Source organism: Alligator mississippiensis, chromosome 2, assembly GCF_030867095.1.
Source record: "Alligator mississippiensis isolate rAllMis1 chromosome 2, rAllMis1, whole genome shotgun sequence".
NCBI lineage: Eukaryota > Metazoa > Chordata > Crocodylia > Alligatoridae > Alligator > Alligator mississippiensis.
The window spans coordinates 222,975,409-223,000,333 of record NC_081825.1 but is presented as its reverse complement, the minus strand read 5'-3'; the positions used below and the strand labels follow the sequence as shown (position 1 = coordinate 223,000,333).

The 24,925-nt window shown below is 41.0% G+C and overlaps 1 long non-coding RNA gene across 1 annotated transcript in view; it reads right to left on the bottom strand.

Annotated features, from left to right (window-relative positions):
* Nucleotides 1-4,828, bottom strand: part of LOC109280561 (uncharacterized) — an 87,827-nt gene extending 82,999 nt beyond the window's left edge. The window contains exons 1-2 of the long non-coding RNA XR_002086939.2: nucleotides 4,519-4,828; nucleotides 1,609-1,728 (exon numbers count right to left, since the gene is read on the bottom strand). This is a non-coding gene — a long non-coding RNA (uncharacterized LOC109280561). The remainder of the gene's footprint in view (nucleotides 1-1,608; nucleotides 1,729-4,518) is intronic.
* Nucleotides 4,829-24,925: the final 20,097 nt, after the last annotated feature.

Genomic DNA, 24,925 nt, shown 5'->3' with positions numbered 1-24,925 from the left:
GTTAAACATCTACCACATGCTTAAAGATCTTTACCTACTTAGCCTGCTTCGTATTGTGATAGTTATCACCTAGAGTGGCTCGTGCCCACAATGTTGCCAGGAAGCACAGTTAACTAGAACTAGAAACCAGATTAAAGTTGCTTCAAATTAGGGATGGCATGTTTTCAGATCATTGAGGCCCTGTCATGAGAATACAAACGTCCTATGTAAGCAAAACATGAAGGACTAAGAAAACGGGAGAACTTGGCTGCATCTGCTATATCATAAAAGGTGGGTAAAGGCTTTTTAGCAATGTTTCTAAGCTTAGTTACTCAGTGAACCATGTTTCACAGAGCGGAATTCTTTGAGCAAGATTCCTTTGAATTGTACCTACAACTGTAGTTCAAGGTGATTTTTCTTTTAATAGAAGCCAGTATATTTACAGCAACCAGAGAAATTCTGCAAAATAACACTTGTTTTTTTAATTCTCTATTCAGTTGGAGGCAGTGCTACAAGAAACTCAAGCCATTCTAGAGTGGGAAAGAATGCATCTAGGATTTGTCCAAGAGAAAGCTCCTTGGTTTTTATTCCCATTATTATAGCAAAACATTTTTATTACTTTTTTGTTTCCCTAGACCTGACCATCATTACAACTAGGTCAACAGCTTCATCTCAATCTGTACTCCATGCAATTCGTGGAGAAGGATGATAGTATATATAACCTAAAGTATTTGGAACTGAATACACAGGTATTAGAAGTGAGATGGCTTTCTTTATGATTTTCTCTCCAATCTAATTCCTATTAAGCTTGATGAAAATAGCCAATTGAGTCCAACAGGGCTGGATCAAGCCCTATAAGCTCCTGGTGAGATCCTGACTATAATAATACATGTTTGAGCTCCAAATAAGAAGCCAAATAAGTCCGAATGTCTCAGTGTATGTTTGTGTGTTCTATGAACTACTTTTGCCTTAAGGACAATAATACATTGCATTTTTATATAGTTAGTTACTTTCACACGAGGATTCCAAAGGGGCTACATGGACTAATGAATTAAACCCTACAAGCCCCCTAGAAAGCAGGAGGTATAACTATTCCCATTTAGTGAATGTCTTTCTGTGACTCAGAACCTTCAGTGAGTATCCAAGGGATCAAAAGAGGTTGATACGTGAGCCAAGCCCAGGACCCAGCTCTTCTGGCTGGTAATCCTTTGCTTTAAATTTATTGGGCATGTCCAGACAAGCACACACACATACGGTTTGCCAAACTTCAAACCTAGTTGAGGTGCTGCAAACTGTACATGGTGCATGTGCAACCATGCACTACATTTCAAATTTGCAGCATGGTGATAACATTTGATACTGGGAACTCATGGTATCAAGAAAAACCACAGGAAAAAAAAAAGCAGCATGGCGCATACTCCAAGAGTGTGCACCAGAGCAGTTGGAGGCAGAGTCCTCTAGGGAGATGCTCTAGCTGTTGTTCAGTGTGTCTCCCCTCCTTTAGGTCTGCTCTGGCTCCTTCAGCATGCTGGGAGCCAGGAGAAGCAGAAAATGGGCAGTTTGCCTGAAGCGGGCCAAGCACATCAGCATAAAATAGCAGCACAAATTTGTGCCACTGTAAATACATACCTCTGTATGTGGGGATGAATCCACAGTGGGTAGGTTTGTTCTTCTCACAATATTTGCTTCGCACTGAGAGTAGTAGTTTCTATTCAGGTAGCTCTGATTTTCCTAATAGGTAATGAAGTACTGTGAGAAGAGGAAATTAAAGCTAGTTGGAGCAGTGTTGGCACTTTTGAACATAAGGCTAGTTAGTTAAGTAGACAAATATGGATGCAGTTGTGTTTTTGACATTTTTTTTTTTAACGAATGTCGACCTAAATATCTGTAGCTTAGCTAAATGATAAATAATGGGAAACAAAAGTCTGCATATTCTTGAAGGGAATATATACAATTATGTATTTTAAGCTCCGTGGTAGGACCAGAGGGTGGTGGTTGACGGAAGTCAATCGTCATGGTGCTCTGTGACCAGTGGGGTCCCTCAAGGATCTATCCTTGGGCCTACACTATTCAACACCTACATTAATGATGTGGACATTGGTATCAGAAGTGGACTGGCCAAGTTTGATGACACCAAACTCTGGGGTAAAACATCCACACCTGAGGACAGGAGAGAGATCCAGGCAGATATTGACAGTCTCATGAAATGGGCGGACAAGAACCTGATGGTGTTTAACACCAAAAAATGCAAGGTTCTCCACCTTAGGAAGTAAAACCTGCAGCATCCTTATAGGCTTGGCAGTGCTACACTGGTTAGCACTACAGATGAAAGGGACTTGGGGGTCATGATTGACCACAAGATGAACATAAGCCTTCATTGTGATGCTGCAGGTAGTAAAGTGAGCAAAATGCTGGCTTGCATCCATAGATGCTTCTCAAGCAAATCCCAGGACATAATTCTCCTGTTGTACTCAGCCTTGGTGAGGCCACAGCTGGAGTATTGCATCCAGTTTTGGGCTCCACAATTCAAAAAGGATGTGGAGAAGCTTGAAAGAGTGCAGAGGAGAGCCACATGCATGATCAGAGGTCAGAAAAACAGACCTTATGATGACAGGCTGAGAGCCAAGGAAAAGCGCAGGCTCAGGGGTGATCTGATGGCCACCTATAAGTTTATCAGGGGTGTTCACCAGGATCTGGGGGAACGTCTGTTCACTAGAGTGCCCCAAGGGATGACAAGGTCAAACGGTCACAAACTCCTTCATGACCATTTCAGGCTGGACATAAGGAAGAACTTCTTTACTGTCTGAGCCCCCAAGGTTTGGAATAGACTGCCGCCGGAGATGGTTCAAGCACATACTTTGAATGCCTTCAAGAGACATTTGGATGTTTATCTTGCTGGGATCCTATGATCCCTGCTGACTTCCCACCCCCCGGGGCAGGGGGCTGAACTCTGATCTTCTGAGGTCTCTTCCAGCCCTAATGTCTATGAACTCAATGAAGTCTATAAAAATGAAATCAACATTTTAGTGTTGTATCTGCCAGCCTAGAAGTCATACGAGGAAGAAAAATGGCATTTAATCTTAATATCAAGAAAGGTGTGTGTTTGGGATTTTTTTAATGGTGAAAGGAGTCTGACAAGGGAAATGACAAAAACCCTATTACATGAAACATGTAAAATGAGAGAATCTGCTCCACTTAAAACTGGTAGAAAAATTTCCATTGTTCCACAGAACATGTCTCCTTAAAACAGTAACTAGATCACCTAATATTTTTTCCACCTTTATTCAGTATTGGAATGTGTCCCATTCTCATCATCATGGTATTTGAGCACCCCAAGATACACTACAAACTCCAGCTTTTTTAAATAGCACTTCTGGAGGTGCAAGGGTACTGAATATGGGGCTGTTCTGAAAACTGGTGGGATGGGAAATTTAAATGTGTTGTTGGTTGTATGGTGTTTGGGATTTGCTTCTGTTTTTTGTTTTGAACATGGTTATAAATTTAATTGACAGTGGGAAACCTAGAGCTTGTCATAGGTGTCTTATTAGGAGGAAGAATTTTTCTTTTAGTCAAAAGAAAAAAGAATAGAAGGTCAGGAAAATTTCAGTCTCTGTTATTTAAGGGGGGAAATGCTAATTAATTAGACAGGACTTTATTATTTTTACATTTTGAATTTAGGTAGAACTCGGTATAAATTAGGTAACAGCATGAAGTTTGACTGCTGGAGTCATTATATAAAATGTTGAATTAGCTCCTCTCTTTTTTTGTAAATCCCACAAGGAAAAAAATATTCTTTCTCATCTCGCCTTCTGTATCGCTCTGAAAAATAGAAAGGATCGCATCTCTTTTATTGCTGAAATAGATTTTCCTTAATGTTCTTGGAATTTCTCCTTGGTGTCTCAAATCAGCAGAATTTGGGAGCCAATGAGGAATAGCAGGGTGAGATTTAAAAAGAAATGCCTCAGAAATAGAAATATGTGTAAGGCTGTCAAAAGCATTCTGCTCTCTGAATAGAAGGGCAGCTCTGTCAGAGAGTATGTAACTTCCCCACACTAAAGAGGAACCCTGAAAAGTTCTGAGTAGCAACATCAACCCTTTTCAGAAAACAAGGCACACCAGGATAAAAATACACATGCAGATAGATGAGACTTAAAGAATGAAAGAGATGGCTAAAGTGTGAGTGAGAAAGCCATGCGAGACAAACTGAGACACAGGAAATAAGTCACTTCATTCATTTAAATGCTCCTGCTTTTTAAAAAAAGAGATTCTACAACAGAAGTACATAAGCCAGGTTGCGATCTTCATCCATTTTCAGATGGGATGTCCATGTTGTGCATGCTATTACATTCATAATAGGCTCTGTGCAGTCAGTTTCATACCTAAACTTAACTGAATGAGTCGTGCTACTCTATTAAGGGTAGATATAAGGTAGTGGAGGAGGCTGTAGAAAAGAATTCCAATTAAACTGAAGTGATGTTTTGAGGTGAGACCTTATTCTGGAAGCATGATAAAGATAAAAGCTTTTGGCAATATACTTACTTGCTTCAGCACAAAACTGCCAAAAATGCTGTCTTTTCTGGCTCTTGGATGAATACTTCAGGATGAGGAGATGGGGTGAAATCCTGTAATGAATGGTGAACCGTAGGGCTCTGCGAAGCTTCAGTAGCCAATTTGATTTGGAGGAGATTCAGCCTGATTCAGCAGCTGAATCTCTGTACCCGAATTGAATTGGGAAACCTATTAAAAGGCCCAAATTGATTTGGAAGCCTCTGAATCAATTCAGAAAAGATTTGGAAAAATTTAGAGATTCAGAAGGCAGGCCTGTAGGAAACAGGAAGAGGGAAGGGGAGGGGGGAGAAGACTGCTCTGATATTGACATCTGTAGCTGGCCAGTGACTGCGATCTTTCCCTGAGTTCCCTTCCAATCACAGTGCTCTGGGGGAGGGACATAGAAACAACATATAAGGCTGTGTGTGAAGTGATCTGTGCCTTTTTTGAACTGTCTCTCTAGGACCAGCAGTGTCTGAAAGGCTATGGCTTGCTATCTAGTCTCTTGCTAGCTAGCTAGTCTCTCTCTCTTTGTTTTCCCTGACAGTATGTCATCACTGTGCAGGAAAGCACAACATATATATCAGACACATACACAGTTTGCAGGACATCACACCAAACATTATGAAGTGTGCTGGAAGGGCAAGTACCAGATCTTCTGGCAGGGGAGGGAGAGGGGGAAGAGGGAGAGCTGCAAGTTCTTCTCCCCCCCCCCCCCGCCCCCAAACATAGGCACATCCTCTTTTCTGGCAGTGTTGAGTCTTCTGCTGCTAGTGGGAGCAGCCTATACCACCTTCACTAACACCAGTAATAACCACCAGCACCACATGACAGTCTCCACCCCAATTTGAGTTCCCAGCATGAGTTTTCCAGTGCCAGAGGAGGAGCTGGATCTGAAAGCAGCAGAGCTGAGTGCCATAGCTAAGGACATTCTGGGGAAGGAGGGGGAATCTGAGTTTGTGCTCCACACCCCTCAAAGTTCCCCTAGAGGCAGGTCTCCTCTGGAAGGCACTTTGGAGGAATTTGTGGGGGCAGGTGGCTCAGCTCCTCCTGTTGTTGTGCCTCTGCCTGGTGAGGAGGCGGATAAGGCAGGATGACCACCCTCAACCCAGAAGTGGGTGGGTAGTGTAGTGTGGGATCATTTTGAGGTGGCAGATGATCCCAGGTATGCTACCTGCCGGCACTGCCAAAAGAAGGTCAGTCGGGCAAGGACGAGAAACACTTCACCACCACAGAAATGTTGCTGCATCTCAGGAGGCAGCACCCCCTTGCCCTTGTTCCTCCTGAGCCTGACACTAGTGAGAGTGGGCCCAAAAAGAAGCCCCCCTTTCACTCAAAAGACTATGTCCCCCTGAAGCAGAGGCAGACCACTCTGGAACAGTGGGGGAAAGGTGGAGAAAAAGGTTCCCAAGGTGAGTGAGGTCACCCAGAGCATTGGAGTGATGCTTGCTCTGGATGCCCAGCCCTTCTCCTTTTGTTGAGCATCCAGAGTTCAGGTTGCTTATTGTGCTCATGGCCCCATCCTACCTGCACGCACCACCTTTAGCAGGACAGTGGTGCCCTCCCTGTATGAGGCATGCAGGGAGTACTTAAGGGAGGAGCTGTGCAAGGCGGGGCCACAGGTGGCTTTGCACTTCACCTTGGGCATCTAGAGCAGCCAGGGTGGAGATCATGCCTACCTCTCCCTTAGAGGGCACTAACGCAATCAGTCAGGCCGTCGGTAGGATCTACTTCAAGCCGAGGTGATGGATGAGTCCCACGCAGCAACTGAGATCATGGGGCCCATGAACCGAATGGTGCAGGGGTGGCTCGTTGGGCAGGGTAAGCTCACCCATGGGTTCATGGTCACCGGCAATGGGTCCAATATGGTGAAGGCTGTCCATGATGCCAACTTTGGCATCTGCTGTGTGGCACACAAGTTCCACCTCATAGTCAGGGAATCTTGAAGGGGGACAGGGCTCCTGGTAATGGTGCCATCACTATGGCTACCAGCCAGCTCATTTCAAAATGCAGGAAGGTGGTGAGCTACTTCTACCGGAGCATCAAGAGGGGCAAGATGCTGTGGGACAAACAGGCAGAGCTGAGCATTCTGAAGCACAAAATCATGCAAAATGTGGAGGCTCGGTAGAACTCCACATACCTGAGGGTCGAAAGGCTCATAGAGCAACAGAAAGCCATCCATGAGATGGCCTTGCTTGGAGAGATTGGGATCAATGGCCCCCTTAACAAAACAGAGTGAGATGCCATCTCCCAGATCTTGGTGGTGTTTAAGCCATTCCTCGAGGCCACTGAGAGCCTCAGTGCTGGCAATGCCTTCCTTAGCCAGATGATCCTCATAGTGAAGGAGCTTGAGAATCAAAACGAGAAGTTCCAGGGGATTGATGTTCCTGGATGGGGCACCAGAGGTGCAGGCAATGGAGAAGGAGCTGAAGGAGGGAATAAAAAATGCAGCTGAAGGAGGGCATCCATTGTGGTCCAGTATGGTCCACATGGTGGCGGGCATGTGTGACCTGAGGGTGAAGGGGAGCATCTGCAGCAGCAAATCCTCAATCACTGGGCAGATGTGCTGGTGAGCAGAGTCAGAGAGGCAGTGGTGGGAGGATATGGAAGAGCAGGCTTCACTTTCCCATGCCAGCACTCCAAGCACAAGCCACCACAAACCACCACCACAGCTACTGCCAATGTGGGCCAAGGGCATGGCTTCACTGTTGGGTTCCAGAGGCAGCAGCCCCCACCATCTGGCAGGTACCACAGAGGCCTTGGTGGCTACCTATCTCGCCAAGGATGTGGAGCCACTGCACTGTGACCCCTTGACCTATTGGGTAACCTGCATCCAGGTGTGGCAGGATCTGGCCATGGTTGCCTGGGAACACCTGCCCTGTCCACCGACCAGTGTTCCAAGTGAGAGGGTGTTCAGCATCGCTAGTGATATTGTGACACATCACTGCACCTCCTTGGATCCTGGTTTGGTGGAGCAGCTGGTGTTCCTGAAGGTGAACCTCCCACTGGTGGGGTTCCCCAAGCTTCACATGCAGCTGGAGGTAGTGACACCCTCCTCACTCTGCACCTATTTGCTTTTCTAATTTACTTTCAGAATCATTTAATGCCCCACTCTCAGATCTGGAGGCAGCAGTTTAGTTTATCACCAGCCAGCAGGAGAAGAACATGACCCTGCTGAGCTCCTATTCAGGAAACACTTGGAGGTATGGACTGGGGCTTTGGGGAAGGAGGAGGCCCCAGGTCCTGGAAATGACCTAAAACTGCACCCTGCCAGGGTAGGGAGGTCCGGAGGGACTGCTGGTGGTGAAGCAGCCCCAGGAAATGCCAGGACCGCAAACCTCCCTGGTGGAAGGCAGGTAGGGGGCATCTGATAACCTCCAGCCACCACACACATGCACAGTCCTGGCTGGGGAAAGCCCAGACCTGTAAGCCTCAGGCCTCTCAAAGATCTTACTGGTTGCAGTGGAGTTGTGAGGGTGAGTACAGGTAGACAGCTCAGATCCAGGAATGGTGATGGTTCTCTTTTGGAGTGTAGTAATTGTGGGCATATGGGAGCTTTGTTGGTAGGTTTTACATTTCTTGTCATGGCATGGTCTGGATCCAGTCAGTGTGTTTTTGGCTGTAGGAAGCTGGCTTCTGGTGATGGGGTTAGCAAGGTTTGGTGCTTGTTTGAATTTACAAAATGCTTTTCACAGGGAAGCCTATGAACTTCACTTCATCAGCCTCCCGGATACAAAAACTCATGGACTCAGTACAGACATTGAATTTATGACACACTATAACCTGTCTGACATCTGACTCCCCAGCTAACTCTTCACTTTTACCTCCTACATCCCCCCTAACACCCCTCCCCCCCCCCCCCCCATCCAGCCTGTCTCTCACCACCTGACACCTCAATTTACATTTTCACTGACTGGCTTTCTTGCATACCAGCCTCTGGCTTCTTTACTATTCATTCAATCCAGGAAGAGCACACACCAACTGCAGATGCTTCCTCGGCCTGACGAAGGGTTTTCAAACCCGAAAGCTTGTGAAGATATATTTCTCCAATGATTTAGTTGGTCTAATAAAATATATCAGATTGACCCAGAGAAGCTTGTCTGGCTGTGTCCTTAGACAAACATGGCTACATCCTACACCCCTTAACACACACAAGTGATATGAGTTTTGCTTTCAACACTTTGAGGGGCACTTTCACAGAAAACTCTGCACCTATCTCCTTAAAACTTGGCAGGCATTATGCCCTTAGAAGCAGATACAATCTCTGCTGTTTCCATCTGAATCTGCAAAAAAAAATGACAGTTATAGGTATTTTAGTAATTTCTTATTATAGCCTATGGCTGAATCTCTGAATCAATGCCGAATCTCTGAACCCAATTTGGCTGAATCAAATAAAAACAGTGATTCGAATAACTGAATCACATCACTGTCCCTCTGAATAGGCCAAATCCAAATTGAATACTTGCCACTTCACAGAGACCTAGTGAACAGGTGTGCTCTTGGCTCCTACACTGCTACCACCTGATGAGTCAGCTAATGCCTCAGCTGTGTGGAACCATTGATGGCCAGTTCGGTTTAGATTACCCCTTAGACTGGAACAAAGTTGTAGAACTACCAAGACACAGAGAGCCCTAAGCCTTAGGATACACAGCTGTGGCTTCTAACAAAGCACCATTACTATGGCCAACTTTAATGTCAAGAACACGTCAAAGCACCCAAGGGAAAACTGAAGAAGTGTTCAGTAAAAAAATTAAATTGGAACATAAAAAGATGAAGGTGGGGAAAAAAAACATAATGTGTTTTAAAAAGGTAGCATTTCCTTACTGTGATATCTGAATTGCAAGTATTCTTGTACTTTTACTCAGCTGTGTGTAGACCCTTGATTGATGCTGGCTGATCATCTATCACACTGTTCATCATCATCCCAATAATGTTGTCCCCAGCCTGGACAGAGTACAGTTCAATAAAGACTAGAAATCAGGGTACAATTTAGGCAAAGGAAGATAGGTAGTGACTATTAGTTAAGAGAGTGATCATGAAAGATTCAGAATAATGGGTTGAAATAAAGGAAAAGGAAAGAATAGGTTTTGGGTAGTGAAGTTTCATTAGACTATGAGCTAGTTTCAAAGAGGGGATATGGAAGACATATTACTTGAGACATTTACAGGCACACCAAACAAACTCAGGAAATAAGACAGTAGGAAGCACGTCTCCACTCCTTAGAGCATGTTCTTATACAAAGCCCCATGTTATCTGTTCTCCATCATACATTGAGCAAGGTAATGTGTTTGCTATTTCATAATAATGTTGCTATTAGTAGTCTCCTTTGCATTCCAGTCTTCTTAGATTGCTGGTTTAATTTTCAACTACTGACCATTTGCCATTGCCATTGCTCCTTTAAACTGTCTACTTCAGCAAGCAAGTTGCTTGCAAATAAAACTTCTGCTGGGCTAATTGTACTTCTTGCCAAGCACCTGTTGGTAGACATCAGACTAGTACCTTTTTGGCTAATTGCAGAGTGAGGGACATTGACCTTTCTATTTTGTGTTATCTTTTTTCTTTTTTTACACTTTTTTTGATACACACATTTGTCCATATATCAGATGCAAATACATCAAAGCAAAAGTGACTTATGTTTAATTAAAATGTTTTCTAAAGTGTGACTGAGCATAAAAGCTCTTTTAAAAGTGCAGACCTCAAATAAGAACTCTAGGGAATCATCTACAGAAAGGGATAAAAACAAAAAAGCAAAATACAATTACTTAGCAACCAGAGTCTCTGTTTAATAATTCATGCCATCCCTACCTGCTATTAGGTGGGGGAGTTGTGGAGAGGGGATAGGTGACATGCATACTGTGTGCTTTCCTCATGCTGCAGCTGTGCATGTGGGTCAATGGACTTGGTACTTTGAGGTAAAGCTCATCCACGTTCCAGAAATTCTTTTGATTTTTAAATCAATTCAGACTAATTCCTTGCAGTTTCAGCAGGGTCACAATTTTCTCTGTTATTTTTCCTAATAACCAGTTTATTATTATTTATTTCCCCGCTTCCTGTCCCTCCTCTGCCCCAACCTCTTTTTTGCTTGTGTGTATATGTATCCACAGACATGCATGCATATGCATTTAGACATAGACATACACACATTAAAAATGAGAATAAGAGCGAGCACTTATCCACGTCTTTTTAATTGTTGGATAAAGAGTACTTAAGGAGCACATTTTGTGACCAAAGAAGGAAACATCTACTATCTCCATTTCTATAAATGAGTCATTTGTCCAAGGTTAGACATCAAGTCAAGCTGTGCTGGAACTGGAACCCACAGTTCCAATTTCCCTGCTTTAACTGCTAAAAACACTGCTTCTTTTCCAGTAATGAATACCCAGTACCATGCTGTTCCTGACTGTGACTTTACATATGAGCTAGTATTTATTAAGGAACAGGGAAGGATGGTGTTTGCCATAAGAGACTGAGATCTTTGGTACATTAAATCAGATATACTACCACTGGAAAGAACCACTTCCTTTCTGACCCACATCTTGTCTAATATATCAGATGACACATTTTATGCCATACCTGCAGGTGAGGGGAAGCACTCTTTCTTGTGGAATACCATGGCACTTCAGAGGGATGTGTTGAAATCACCCTTTTAATTCACTGGAAATACATTGACAGCCATAGAAATGACTGAGGGACAGAGAGGAAATGTTTATAATTGTATCTAGGACTGGCTGTTCCACATGAGGATAATGCGCATGTAAGATTGTTACCCATGAAGACCACTGAAGAGGAGAGAAATCTAATTCTTTTGATACTTCAAGTTGCTTGCAAATAAAACTGCTGTTAAGTTATGGAAGTGGAACATACTATGGAAGTATTTTTAAATTATACAGGGGCACTTTCTTTTTAAAAGGTCACTTTTCTTTGGATTCTAGAAATTCATAAAAGGACATAATGAAAGGATCACTTCCCAATTTTATTTTATAATGTTGGATTACTGTGGTTCAGATTGGTTAGTACAGTGAGACTAGCTGTTAAGAACAAGCATATATGAATAGGAAGATGTCTAGACTCCTCTTTACTTACATATATTGGAAATGCTCCCATCCAGGGCTCTTGGCTCATTCCAGGAATCTCAATAAAAATCCAAACAGATTGAACCAGTGCCCAAAGTACAAGGGTCTTAAGTTCCTTCTTCAAGGGTCTTAAATCCCTTCAAACTAGAGTATGGAAAAAATATAAGGTCAACAGATCTGTGCTAGAGGGGGTGAGATATAGTCTAGAGTCAAGAGACCCTTACTGAGCCTGTTCTGCTATTACCAAGAGTTAAAGTACCTCTCTGACTTCAGTTGCTATCTTGTCACATGAGGAAATAGCCTGCATAGAAGTGACCATCTTGCACCATCACTTTAGTTTTTCCCTAGGAAAATAAATATGCCACAGTATATTTCCTACCAGTGTCCTGGCTTTCTGATTTGATAATCTCCTTCAGTGGACTAAACTGGTAATTCTCAGTCCATTTTCTAATAGAAATGCTGCCATTACAAAAACAAACAACCTCCTCTCCCCCCCCCCCTTCTACTACAATGTTCATTCACCAGACCTTTTATTAGAAAACTACTTCTTTCAATCTTCCAGTCAGCTGATAATCACATATGACTTGTATTTTTTTAATCTACTTAGGCAATGCTAGTACTGGGGGTTCAAGAGTTTGGCAAACAATTCAATCCTTTACTTTACTAAATACAAATAGCATGAGGCAGAATCCAGCAGTCACAGCACAACAGGAAACTCCTGGTTCCTTGAAGGCTGGATGCTTTTCTATGTTTCTTTGACCTCCCATTCACTAATAAATAGTCATATAACTTACATGTCAGTAAGTCTGGTTTGCCGGACTTTTTTGTGGCCAAACCCCAAATTCATTTTACCAACTCTAGTGAAGAGGTAATTAAATATCTCTATATTCATTTTTTAAAAGTGATTCTACTTTAGTTGTGCTATGTCTTTCAAACGTCATTGATAACAACTGATTTGTTCCATATTCATTTAAAAGAAAATTTACTCTATAATGAAAATAATTATAATAAAAAATACTGGCACATAGTGCATTTATTCTTTTAACAGGTTTATTATTGCAAGGCATTTGTCTAAATGGGCTTCAATGTATTATTGATTTTCTATCATATTGCATTTCCTAAAATATAGAATGATCATTTTTTCAATTTTCTGTCTCATCACCTTATATTGCACTATAGCTGTCTTATAAATTAAAAGTACATTATATTAAATATTTTCATACTTCCTTACATTGCTGTGCTAGCATATTTCTCTCCATCTACAGCAAGGGTCTCCAACCTTTTGGCTATTACTATACAATATATAATTATTATAGGGTTTTACCGAGCCAAGCAGCTGCTACAAATCAATTGGATGGAGCCTGGCAGAAAAAGTAAAAAAGGCAAAGGAAGGAAAAAAGAAATTAAGGAAACTAAATGAAGTAAAGAAAAGGAGCATCATGGTTTAGGGGTTAGAGAGGGAATTAGGACTCATGCCATCTAGATTCAGTTTCCTGATCTAGATTGATTAACTCAACTATTGATTTGCTGGGTAAATGTCCTAAAATTAGGGTGTGCAGAGGGTTAAGGTTATATAGGGGGTGAAGAAGACTTTCTTTCTAGTTCAGTTCCCTGAAAACACAAATTTGTTTCCCATAACCTATTTATCAAATGTATGTATTAAATTATGAAATGCAAAAATCTGAAACTCTTGGTTCAGAGATGATACCTTTTATTAGACCAACTTTACTATGAAATCACAAAAAAATTATCTCTTTTTGCAAGCTTTCAGGCACATGCACCCTTCTTCAGGCTGAGGGGAAAATTAAAGAGGGTAAAAGTCTCCACAGGTAGAAAATAAATTTCATTTTGCACAGAGAAAGTTGAAGGTATCTGTTCCTCTGGGTCTATTGGAGTTTTTTTGTGTGACTTGCTCTTTGATGTGCAGATAAGGCAAGATTTCTTCCCTGGTAGTGTCAGATGGCAAAAAGGCAGGGAGGTATGGAAATCTTTCTTTGTTGTTTGGCAGTGAGGTTTATAATTCCAAAATTGGCTAAAATTCAGCATTTTCCATGTTTCAGGTATCATCTCTGAACTAAGAGTTTTAGAGTTTTCATTTCTTTTTGTCTCAGACCAATGTGGCTACCAAATATACATCCCTGAAACAGGGAAGATGCTCAATTTTAGCCAATTTTGAAATTATAAACAAAATTCCCACCCCCCCAAATTCTACTGCCCAGGGGATGGCACTGGCACCAAGTCAACTGCCCTTTCCGCCGCTGGAGATGTGACCTGGGCAGGTAGCCTGCAGGGACATGCACCAGTCTGGGAGGGAGGGCTAGGGAGAGTAGGGAGCAAGCAAGGTAGGGGGGCAGATCAGGGTCTCTGTGAGACGGGGTTTCCCTCCTGGGACAGGGGTAGTGTTCCTGTGAGCTGTGGTTTCCCAATCCCAGTCCTAGTTTATCAAAATTTGATACTTTCTTTAATTACTCTTATTTCTTTAATTACTTTATTTCTCTTTATTTATTCCTTTATTTTACTTCTTTTTGTTTTATCCCTTAGTGGCTTCAGTGGCTGACTTCCTTTCATTAACCAGACCAGCCACCATTCCCACCCATTTCCCCTCGACCTTCCATTTCACAACCCATTCCCCTTATTAATCTCTTCCCCCTTCCAGCCTCATGTTCCCACCCCCACCTTCTCATCTCTCCAACCAGCTCCCTAGGGCAGAGATAGAAGTTTGTCCTGCTGCACCAGACCGCTAGTGTCTATTCACAGCTGTAATTTCTATTCAGACCCCTGCTGCCAGCCCTCTAGTAGCAAATCACAGTTGTACAGGTCAGGGACAGTCAGAGAAGGTTTTTAGCCTGAACATGTAAGTACTGTAAACTAAGTTTAACACTACTACTATCAGCATTTGAGAAGCATAAAGTATAATATGTAACAAAGCCCTAAGACATGACACATTTTACCTAATACTTCCTTGCTTGTTCTTCCCAGTCTTCAATAAGAGTATGACTCATACTTGATAACAGGTACCAGACTGAGTTGTAGGTGATCTGGAGTTTAACTTAAAATGAAGGAACCACAAATGTTTGGCACCAAAGAAGTTTCTAAGATGACATTGAATGCAGCTTGTCCCTGGGTACAACTGTAGTTAAATCCTATTCAAGACCATATCAGCTTCACTTATTTATAATACTTGTAAAAAATGTATGGCCTTTAAAACACAGCAAAAACCAATTTATTCTTATTTACAATAATTAAGTATTTATAGATGGATTTTATACTTCTGGAACTATCATGTGGCCAAGTTGCACATATTTATTTATTTTTTATATTTTTTCTGGTACATATGTCAGTCCTCTCAGAGCCTTCATTGTGTTTTGTTTGTTTGCTTGCTTTCATGAGCTATCTGAAAAAGAAAACCCTAACAATGCTACTCAGTGAAGAATCCTCAATTTATATTATGCACCTGGCAATTTATTTTATTCACCATTGATCACTTGGACAAACAAAAAAACTAGTAGAAAAAGGCTTAGCCAGAAGTTGAAAGATGGAAGAAGAAAACAAGTTCCCAGCCTTCTAAACAGTTGATACAAAGATGAGAAAATCCATCACTTGTATTAGGTGTGCAAAATTATTTCTACTGAGGTGGCACTTAGAATCATAGAATAGTAGGGCTGGAAGGAACTTAAAGTGATCATCTAGTCCAAACTCCCTGACAAAGGCAGGATCATGGCATCATCTGCTGAGCTTCAGGAAGATCAAATGCAACAACTGCATGAAAACGCCAGGTAGAAAACTACAACTGAATTTGTCTGAATTTTTGACATGCTGCAAATCTCAAACACGTCTCTTGCAGTAAACAATCTGGATAATATAGTGTTCCCTGCATCTTGGCATTATTTGCAACACGATGAATGACCTTGATGGGTATGAAAATTCTTTGCCAGAAATATAAGCTGGTAAAAAACAAACCAAGAGTGGAGATAAATATTTTATAATCCAACTCCTCTCTTTCTAAAATTGCCAGCCCTGAGAGAATATGTGATATTTAATTTACAGGGGAAGAAATTTCTGTTCTTAAGAAACAGGTTTGCAAACTGTACCTACACATTTTGAAAACATGGTTTCTTATAATGTATCAATGGTGTGATCAAAAAAAGAATCACTGCTGGCCTACCTTGCACATAGTCTTCTTTCTGAACTATGTCAGTATCATATTCAGCAGTAGAGCTGGATCTTTTTGTTGCAGTATGAACTAGTAAGTTAAAAGCTATGGTTTGTCATGGGCCTGGCAATTATTGGTTTTAACAAATGGAAAAGTTGGCAATTCATCAATTAAATATAAACTACGTTCCTTGTACAACAGTAACAGCTTCTGGCATCTGAACTGTCTGGAGGTATTCTAATTACCAGTCATAATTACCAGTAATATAGGCTTCCTTTTTTACCCACAGTGTACCAAACTCACACCTCACATTCATCAGTGAGACTGATGTAATTTTGTTGTATAAGATTCTGAACTATACATTACAGGAGGCACAACACAGACAAAAGGAAAGGCAGAAGAAAGGAAAAAGGCAAAGACTAAGTGCTGATGTCCTTCATTGGTTATTTTCAGCTTTAGGCTGCAGTCATGGCTCTTCCTGTCGATATATAGACCCCAGTTGATAAGAGATCAGGTTTGAAAACTGGATAAGAAACACAATACTAATATCTAGAACTGGTGATAAATGTTTTTGCCTGCTCAATCTAGCAGTGTTCAGGATGCTTTAATAAAACTCTGGAAACACCAAATCCTAAAATGTTGTAGATATCAGACCTCATAAATTGATGTGAAAAATAAAGGAAAGAAAATGTCAGGCTCAGAGCCAAAACATGAAAATGAAAGCCAGCTGACCCTCTACCCTTCATTGTTAGCTTCTGTTTTGTATTTTTTAGTGTACTGCAAATGACTAGCTGTTTGTAGTAGTCTTCCCAGAGTGCCCCATTAATCATTCCAGCCCAAACAATTTTATTCATAAGCAAGCAGACTTGAGCTATCTGAATATATACTACCAGAGGTCTTCAGTTCTCAAAACAAAACACAAACAAATTTCAGGCATCAGATTCTTGTAGTATGACTTTGGTTAGCTCTTTTGTAGACCTCCCACATTTTCAATGTAATAATTTACAGGTCATAATTCCATACCAGTCTCTGTCCTGGATAAAAGTCATGTTGGCTGGTCCATTGCCCCAACATGGCTTCCATTTGAGTTGGTCTTACTAGAAAAGTTTGACCCAGTTGTCATAGTTTTCGATTAACCAATCATGGGATAGGACAAAGAAATGCATACATTTTTCATTATTTAAACCCCCATTACCTTTCTCTCTTCTATAGGTGTCAACTTGCTATTAAAGTTCTTCAAGAAAAGAGCCATTCCTGAAGTTAGACAAACTAAGTATTTTTTGTTGTTTTTATTTTTTTCTTTAAGAAAATAATGGATACTAAACAATAAAACAGCTACTGCTTTATGTTTCATCAACCAGGTTTCTAGAAAATAACTTGGACGTATGTTGCAGTGGGAAATAAGAGTGTTCTAGGCATGCTTATTCTCTGACAAAGTTGGTGCCCTACAGTACACCTTGGGGCTAATAGATTTTTTCTGTCATTGCTAGTAGCTTCACTATTCAAAACCTTCAAAGGTGTTTCTGTTTACATGAGCAGTGCCAGCTGCTCTGCTGGTGACTCATAAAATGCACAGTTTTGGGTAAGCAGTATTGTAACTTAGCCACTGTTCCAAAGAAAATATTATTCTCCATTTTTGCTAAGACTCAAATTTTGACTTTTTTCAGCTCTCCCAAAATAAGCTGATGCAGTTAGGATGATGAAAAAATCTGTTTTGTACTTGAAGCTGAACATATTAATGGTGGCCAAAACCTTGCAGTTATTAAAATCTCAATAAAGTTTCATAGTGCAATGCTATAGCTAAAAGGCTAATTCAGTCTCTGGATGTGTAAACACAGCATCAGTTAGTAGAGAAGAGAGAAAAGTTTTATTTATGTATATATTGTTGGTAGGACTGAAAACAGAACATTGGATCCACTTCTGATACGTCTATTTTTAAAAGGTGGTTACAAAATTAGAGAGGTTCAAGAAAAGAAACACAAATGATCTGTTCTTACAATAAGAGACTTATGGAGATTATTAGGTTATTAAAAAGTAGAGTGAGGTGTGACTTGATATAAAGTACCATATCAGGGAGAAATACTGGGCGGTAAATAGCTCTATAATTTTACAGAGAAATGCATTACAACAGCCAATGCCTGGATGCTAAAATAAGATATTCAGATAAGAAATAAGGTGACATTTTTTAATTGTAAGTTAACTGTTGCAACAAGCTAACCAAAAAAGTAGTTGTTCTCCATCTTTTGGCTGGAATTACTGAACTCAGTACAGGAATGACTAGATGAAGTTCAAAGACTGGTGTATAAAACAAGTGTACAGGACAGGTGGTCAGATCGGATGATTTAATCATGCTTTCTTACTTGGAGGTCTGGGCCAGGGACAGACATTGTACATAAACCAGTTAAAATTATCAGAATTTGGTTTAAACCTGCAACAGAACTGTGTTCAGTATACATAAACCAGTTTGAAAATGGCTGAAACTGGTTTGAGATAAACTTGGTTGAATGTAGTATCAGACTTAACTGATTTGGCTCAAACAAATTTATGCAATGTCTATCCCAGACCCCTTGCTGGTTTAAGATAAATCAGACTCCCCCCAGCATCTCAGCAGCAATCTGGGCTGGCGGGGCTCTCTGTTCCACAACAGGGCTGGCCCCTCCTTTCCCCTCCCCTCCCTGGCTGGAGCTCCGGCAGAGACTGGCAGACACAGCAGGATCTGGCTGGCTTACCCCTGCTGTACCCCCAGACCCTCACTGCTTGATGGAAAAGCAGGGATTTCCCCCCTCCCCGCTTCCTATCTCCCACAGCACGGACCCCACCCTCACAGTCCCTAGGCATGCAGTATGCTAGTTAATGCTGAAAGGTGTTTCTGTGTGCGAGTCTTTCCAATTTCACAAGGACAGGCAGACAGAACAGTGATCACTTAGGGCTGTTTGTTGCTAATCAACAGGTCAGCATGTAAGCTGTTTAAGAAGCATTTGAAATAATGGAGAGAGACTATTGTTTTGCTAATGAGGTGATAAACACTGTCAGCCTCTTGCTAGCTTGCTTGTCAGTTTGCTGCAGACAGTATGGGAAGCAGGATGAGAGATTGAAAGAAGCAGGATTCGAGATTGAAAAGCTTGGTATCATCAACAGATGTATGCACTGCATGCCCCCCCGCCTTGCTTCAGAGTGCTCCCACCCCTTGAGCAGCATGTAAGTGGGGGAAAACCTGAAATGGTACAGGCAGACCTCCCAGGCCTGGCCACATCCCCCCTCAGCTTAGCACTGTGCAAGGAAGGGAGGGCTTCTGTAGCACCCTCCAGCTTCTAACCTGAGCTACTGCAGGCATGTGCCTGCATATTGGTATGTCTGTACAAATACAAAGTGATTTAGCCTAGCCAGGTTAGACTAACCTGCAAAAATTGAATCAATTCAGGCTTAGGCTTTTTGAACATCTGTCCCTAGCCTTAAAGTCATAAAATGCCTCAGTGAAAAAACAGACCATCCACATTTTATGTTCACTTTGTATAAATGTGCATCTCTTGATAGTGAGGTGAAATGTTAGTGCTGAGAAAAGGCATCATATTAGAACTGTGTGGAAAGTGGCATTTCTTGCCCCTGCCCCTTCTCTGCTACCATTCAGTCTCTAGCCACATTTTTCTGTGGTGGAACTTCTGCAGGCGAAAAGAAATACAGAAATGTAGAGTCCATGCTACATGCTTGTTTCTTCCTCTCCAGTTAGTGATAGGGCTGTGTGAAAGTGCAGACACTGATTCAATTCAGAGGAGATTCAGCCCAATTAAGCAGCTGAATCTTGGAATCCAGATTGAATCAGGAGACCCATTAATCTCTGAATTGAATCGGAAGCCTCTGATTCAATTCACAGAGATTTGACAGATGGAGTGTCCCACAGGAATGTGGCAGGGTCCCCAGCGCACATAGTGGTGGACCCAGAAGTGGACCAGAATCACTTCCGGTCCATTTCTGGGTCTGCTGTGGAGTGCGCAGGGGGCCCCCTCCCACCTCCTGTCTTGGTGATTGGTGCCTCCTGGGTCTGGGGGACACCTGGGGTCTCTCCACAGCTGAAAGCTGAGCTGGCGGGGGTGGGGTGGGGTGGGATGGGGGAGGTCCCCAATCTACTCGGCAGTGGACCAGAAATAGTTCTGGTCCACTTCTGGGTCCACTGCTGATCACACAGGGCCCACTACCCCACACTCATGTGGGATGCTGCATCCACCCCACCACCATCTTGGCGTTCACGAGCTGTACCTAGTACCATGAGGTATGTAGAAAAAACATATAAAGCTGTGTCTGTGGTCGAATCGCTGGTTCTCCAAATCAGAATCAAATCGGGACAGTGATCCTAATCAGCAAATTGAATCGCTGTTCCCCAAATTGGGCCAAATCTGAATCCAAATTGAATACAGCCTGCTTTGCACACTCCAAGTTAATGATGCTAACCAGGTATTTATAAATAGACCTAAGCTTATATTGGCAAAATGCATCTAGATTGTTAGCAAAGCACATACAGTACACAACCTCCCCCCCCCCCAACTAATTTAAGGTTTTCCAACCACAAGTTCCAGAATTAATCTAACAGGGGTGTAGGTTGTAGCTGTGTTGTTCTAAGGACAGAGGCAGACAAGTTTCTTTAGGTGAATCTGATATATTTTATCAGACCAACTTAAATAGTTAGAAAACAATTTTTTTAAGCAAGCTTTCGGGTTCAAAAACCCTTTGTCAGGCTGAGGAAGTTACAGCAGTTGGTGTGTGCTTTTTGTGGATGGAATGAAAAGTAAAGAAGCCAGAGCCTGGGCTGGTATGCATACAAGACAGGCAGTTAGTGAAGATGGAGATTGAGGAGTCAATGGGTGAGAGACAGTCTGGGTCTCTCTCTCCAATCTCTCAGTCTTGATCCTCTCCAATCTCTCTCCAATCTCTCAGTCTTGATCCTCAAAGAGAACTTACAAATCACTTCCCAGAGATGAGCCTATGAACTCCACTTTATCAACCTCCTGGATACTAAAAATCATGGACTGAATATAGACATTGGATTTATGACACATTATAACCTACCTGACATCTGACTCCCCAGGTACCTCTCCACTATTCATCCCCCTTCACTCCATCCCAGCCAGCCTCTCTCTCACCCATTGACTTCTCAATCTACATCTTCAGTGACTGCCTACCTTGTATACATACCAGCCCAGGCTCTGGCTTCTTTACTTTTCATTCCATCCAGGAAGAGCACACACCCACTGCAGAAACTTCCTCTCCTGATGAAGGGTTTTTGAACCTGAAAGCTTGCTTAAAAAAATTGCTTTCCAACTATTTAAGTTGGTCTAATAAAAGATATCAGATTCACCTGAAAAACCTTGTCTTCCAGAATTCATCTAATTTTCTTCACAGTTGCATCTCAACCAAATCAAAGAATGATGGCATCTAATATGAATGTCAAAGCATAATATTTGCATCCGAATGCTACAACAGTGTTTTTGATACAATGCTACCATGTCATAACATGAAGACACAAACATCAAACAGTGGGTATTTGTTTTCCATCATAATGCCGTGGCAACCTGATTTGGAGGCAATCCTTAACTAACCCCTTTAGAGTGTGCTGTCATTGAATAAATCTGTCAAAAAAGACAAGACCTTTGTTTATTGTGGATGACCTTCTCCCCTCCCTTTTTCCATTCTGCTTTAGTAGCAATATAATAGATACATGGTTAATAGTCTGTGTATGAATGTGAATGCCTAACACTTCCGTTGAGACAATATTGAGAAATGCATGTAATGTTACTAATAAATAATTTAGAAAAAAAGAACCCATTTGTGATCTCATCCCCAGGAGGGAAGAGTAAAGATAATCAAAGAAGGAAGGAGCAGCCACTACCTGGCACCCTGAATAATAATGTTATACTTGGCCAAAGGGCTTTACACACTTCAAAACATTATGAAAAAAAAATCATCTCTCTGCTGATAGCCATTTCAGTTAAGCTGTTGCAAAATATGGCTTTTGATTAAGAATGGATGAATTCTATTTATGACTGATAAACATCTTCCTTACATAAAGATAATTTTATAAAATCTGGAATGTTCAAATATGTTTTCCTATGCCTTGGTTCTGGATGGTTCATAGGGTGCAACTGTACATTGTTTAACTGTACAGTCTTTATTATACCTGAGACTTGGCTTCAATACTCTAGACTTGTAACTTGTTCATTCACTAATGACACTGATCTCCTTTGTAAAGTGTTTTGTATTTCACTGATAAAATAGGAGCTACATAAATGAAAGGCATTAGTATTATTTTTGTTTTGCAAGGTACATTGGCAAATCCTATATTTGCTTTTCACTACTCCTATAAATTATAATTTCTTGTTTAACTTTAACAGTATCAACATCACATGTATTAGATGCATCCAAGACATTCAAGTATGTGATAACTTTTTTTTGTGATTTGATGGCATTTTCAGCTTCCTGTAAACTCAAGGAGCCACTTACCTTGTTGGTAATCCAACAAGGGAGATACTGAACACATACACAAAAAACACAAATACATGGTTTTAACAAATGTTCATTCATTTGTAATCTTGGATTTTAAGAACAAGGCACACTACTAATGCTGTTATATAGATAATTCCACTGAAAATGGAATTTCATATATGTAGCCTAGCCAATTAAAATATGCAAGACATAGCAATAGCTGGAAGAAAATTATACAAGCAAAGTCACCCACACTATAAACATTAACCTTATTTGAAATTTTATAAAGGCATTTTGGCTTTAATTACTCAGCAGCTGCCAGGGCCAAAAGGTGCATTTTCTCTAACAGCTTATTTTTGTAACTAAAAAGCTTGGGTACCCTTTCTGGCTATTTTTGTTACCAGGCTTACTTGTATTTATTAGTACTGCAAAACACCTGGCAATGTCTCTGATGATAAAAAACTGAAACATAACATGGCTAAAGATCTATCTTAAAATATATTTTTAAATTATATACAAGATACAGACCAGGTCCTGTTCTCACTGGGTGTGCCTACATGAGATGCTGAATGTGCAGTAGACGAATTCTACTGCACGTTAGTGCATCACAGCAAAAGCCGTGCTAATGCACTGATGCTCACTAGAATTCTTCTACTGTGCATTAAGTGTCATGAAAAGACCATGTGTCTTTGCTACCGTGCAGTCACACTGGCTACTGTACATGTAGTAAGTATCTCATATTACAAGTACTAAACTTAATGTGCTGTAGCAATGGTGCATTAATGCACGTGTAAACTGAAATCAATAGCAAGACTCCTACTGATCACAAAGGGGGCATGTTTGAATTGCAAGTCCAAGTAGTCCTTTCCAATAACTTAAACTTAACATTTATGCATGATCCTCTAGACAAACAAGGATGTCCTCTAACAGCAAATGAACAAGTGGATTTTATATTGCTCTACAATTTGCAAGACAAGAGCATGCCCAGGTTCATTTTTTTTTCTGTGGCAAACAGGATTATGATGATTTTTTTTTTTCTTTGTTAATGTACTTTAGGAATGAAGACCCTTTTAAGGGTCTCCTGTGCTCTTTCTTCTGCCTTTAGTCAAACAGATATATCATTGTTGGTGAATTATTGCAGTTTCAGCCTGCCTACCTTTCTTTTCACCAGTTCACTTGATTAGGTGACTGCATAATTATGTGGTACGATTTGCAATTAGAGCCTCTGAGTTCCTGAAATCATCTGTATTTCCAAATGAACACGCATATAGAAATGCTTGGATGTCCCTATAAGGTTCTTTTCCTCTCAAACCTTCCATAGCAAGTCATAGTAAAAGGAGATCTAAGCACAATTTTTATGATTAAAAAAATAAAAGAGAAAAACTTCTCTAATAAAGATATTAATGCTGTGGTTTTGGAGCAATCCTAGTATTGTTGCTTGTAGGGTGATCCTTTGTTATTCCAGTGGTTGTATCGCTGATTGCACACACAACTAGAACAGGGCTAGCATTGCCTTGTCAGTGATTTAATTATTTTCTCATCTACACTTGTTTTGGAAGCTTATCAGAGCAAAGTATTGTGGGCAGCCCAGCTGTCACTATTATCATTGTAGCTCTGAATGCTGTAGTCCCGATTCCCATTGTAATGCAATTAATCTTCTGCTTTGCACTAATGGATGAACAAGCATATTTACTGCAGCATAAAATCCTAATTATTTTTTGAACAGATGCATAAAGGGAACTTAAATTAATGGCAAGTGACAAATGTGATAAATGTAGACTATATCTTTAAATACTAACACTTCTGCACTGCAGCCCTCCCCCCACCTTTCTTTTCTGTACTCAAAGCTGCTAAACCTCTAGAGCGAGCACTTATCCTTGTAACAGAATGTGAACACCTGTCTGAAGCTTACAAACACACTAGCCCAACAAGGAAAGCTGGAAGTCTACCGTGCCGCTTTGTATTGCAGACTTATAGTAACATCATGAAAATATGCAGGGGCTCATTGTATTCCATTACAAATCCTCAGCACCTTATACCAATGTAGTATTGCCATGGACAAACTTTAAAAAATCATGAGCCAGGCTCCAGAAATTAAGAAATTGCCTTAAAACTATGAGAGGAGATATTTTTAAAAGATAAAGATTTGGGTTTATTCTATTTTCTCTTCTGAGATTGAGCCATTAGAGTAGAAGCTTTTCTCTTTAAAAAATGAAGATCTGGTAACTTACTTTTTTTAGAAATGGAAACCAAATTCTTGTGTTATTTTGCACTGTTTTAGGAACCGGGAGCTTTAATCAAAACATTACATTTTACAAAACTAATGATAAAGTCAAGAGTGTTGGTGATTCTGAAGAGTGGCTTTTTCTCTATGGTGCAGGGGGTTAATAAGAGTTGGCTTGGTTATGATTTTAAAATATCACTTTGGTTTCAATCAGTGAACAAAAATGAATTTCAAAGAGAAATATAATTGAAAGATTTTATTTGCACTGATCTTAAAAGTGCAGGCTTTAACTATAATATGGGTACTATTAGGATGGATTTAACAGTCATGGTGGTTTAATGCTAATGGCATATGAGAACCTAAGTGTTTGACAGCACTAGAATCAGAGGTGGGAAAACAGCACAGTCACATACAAGCTAGTGTTAATTTAGTTAATATAGGTACTTAGTGGGTACATCTACACATGCATTTGCT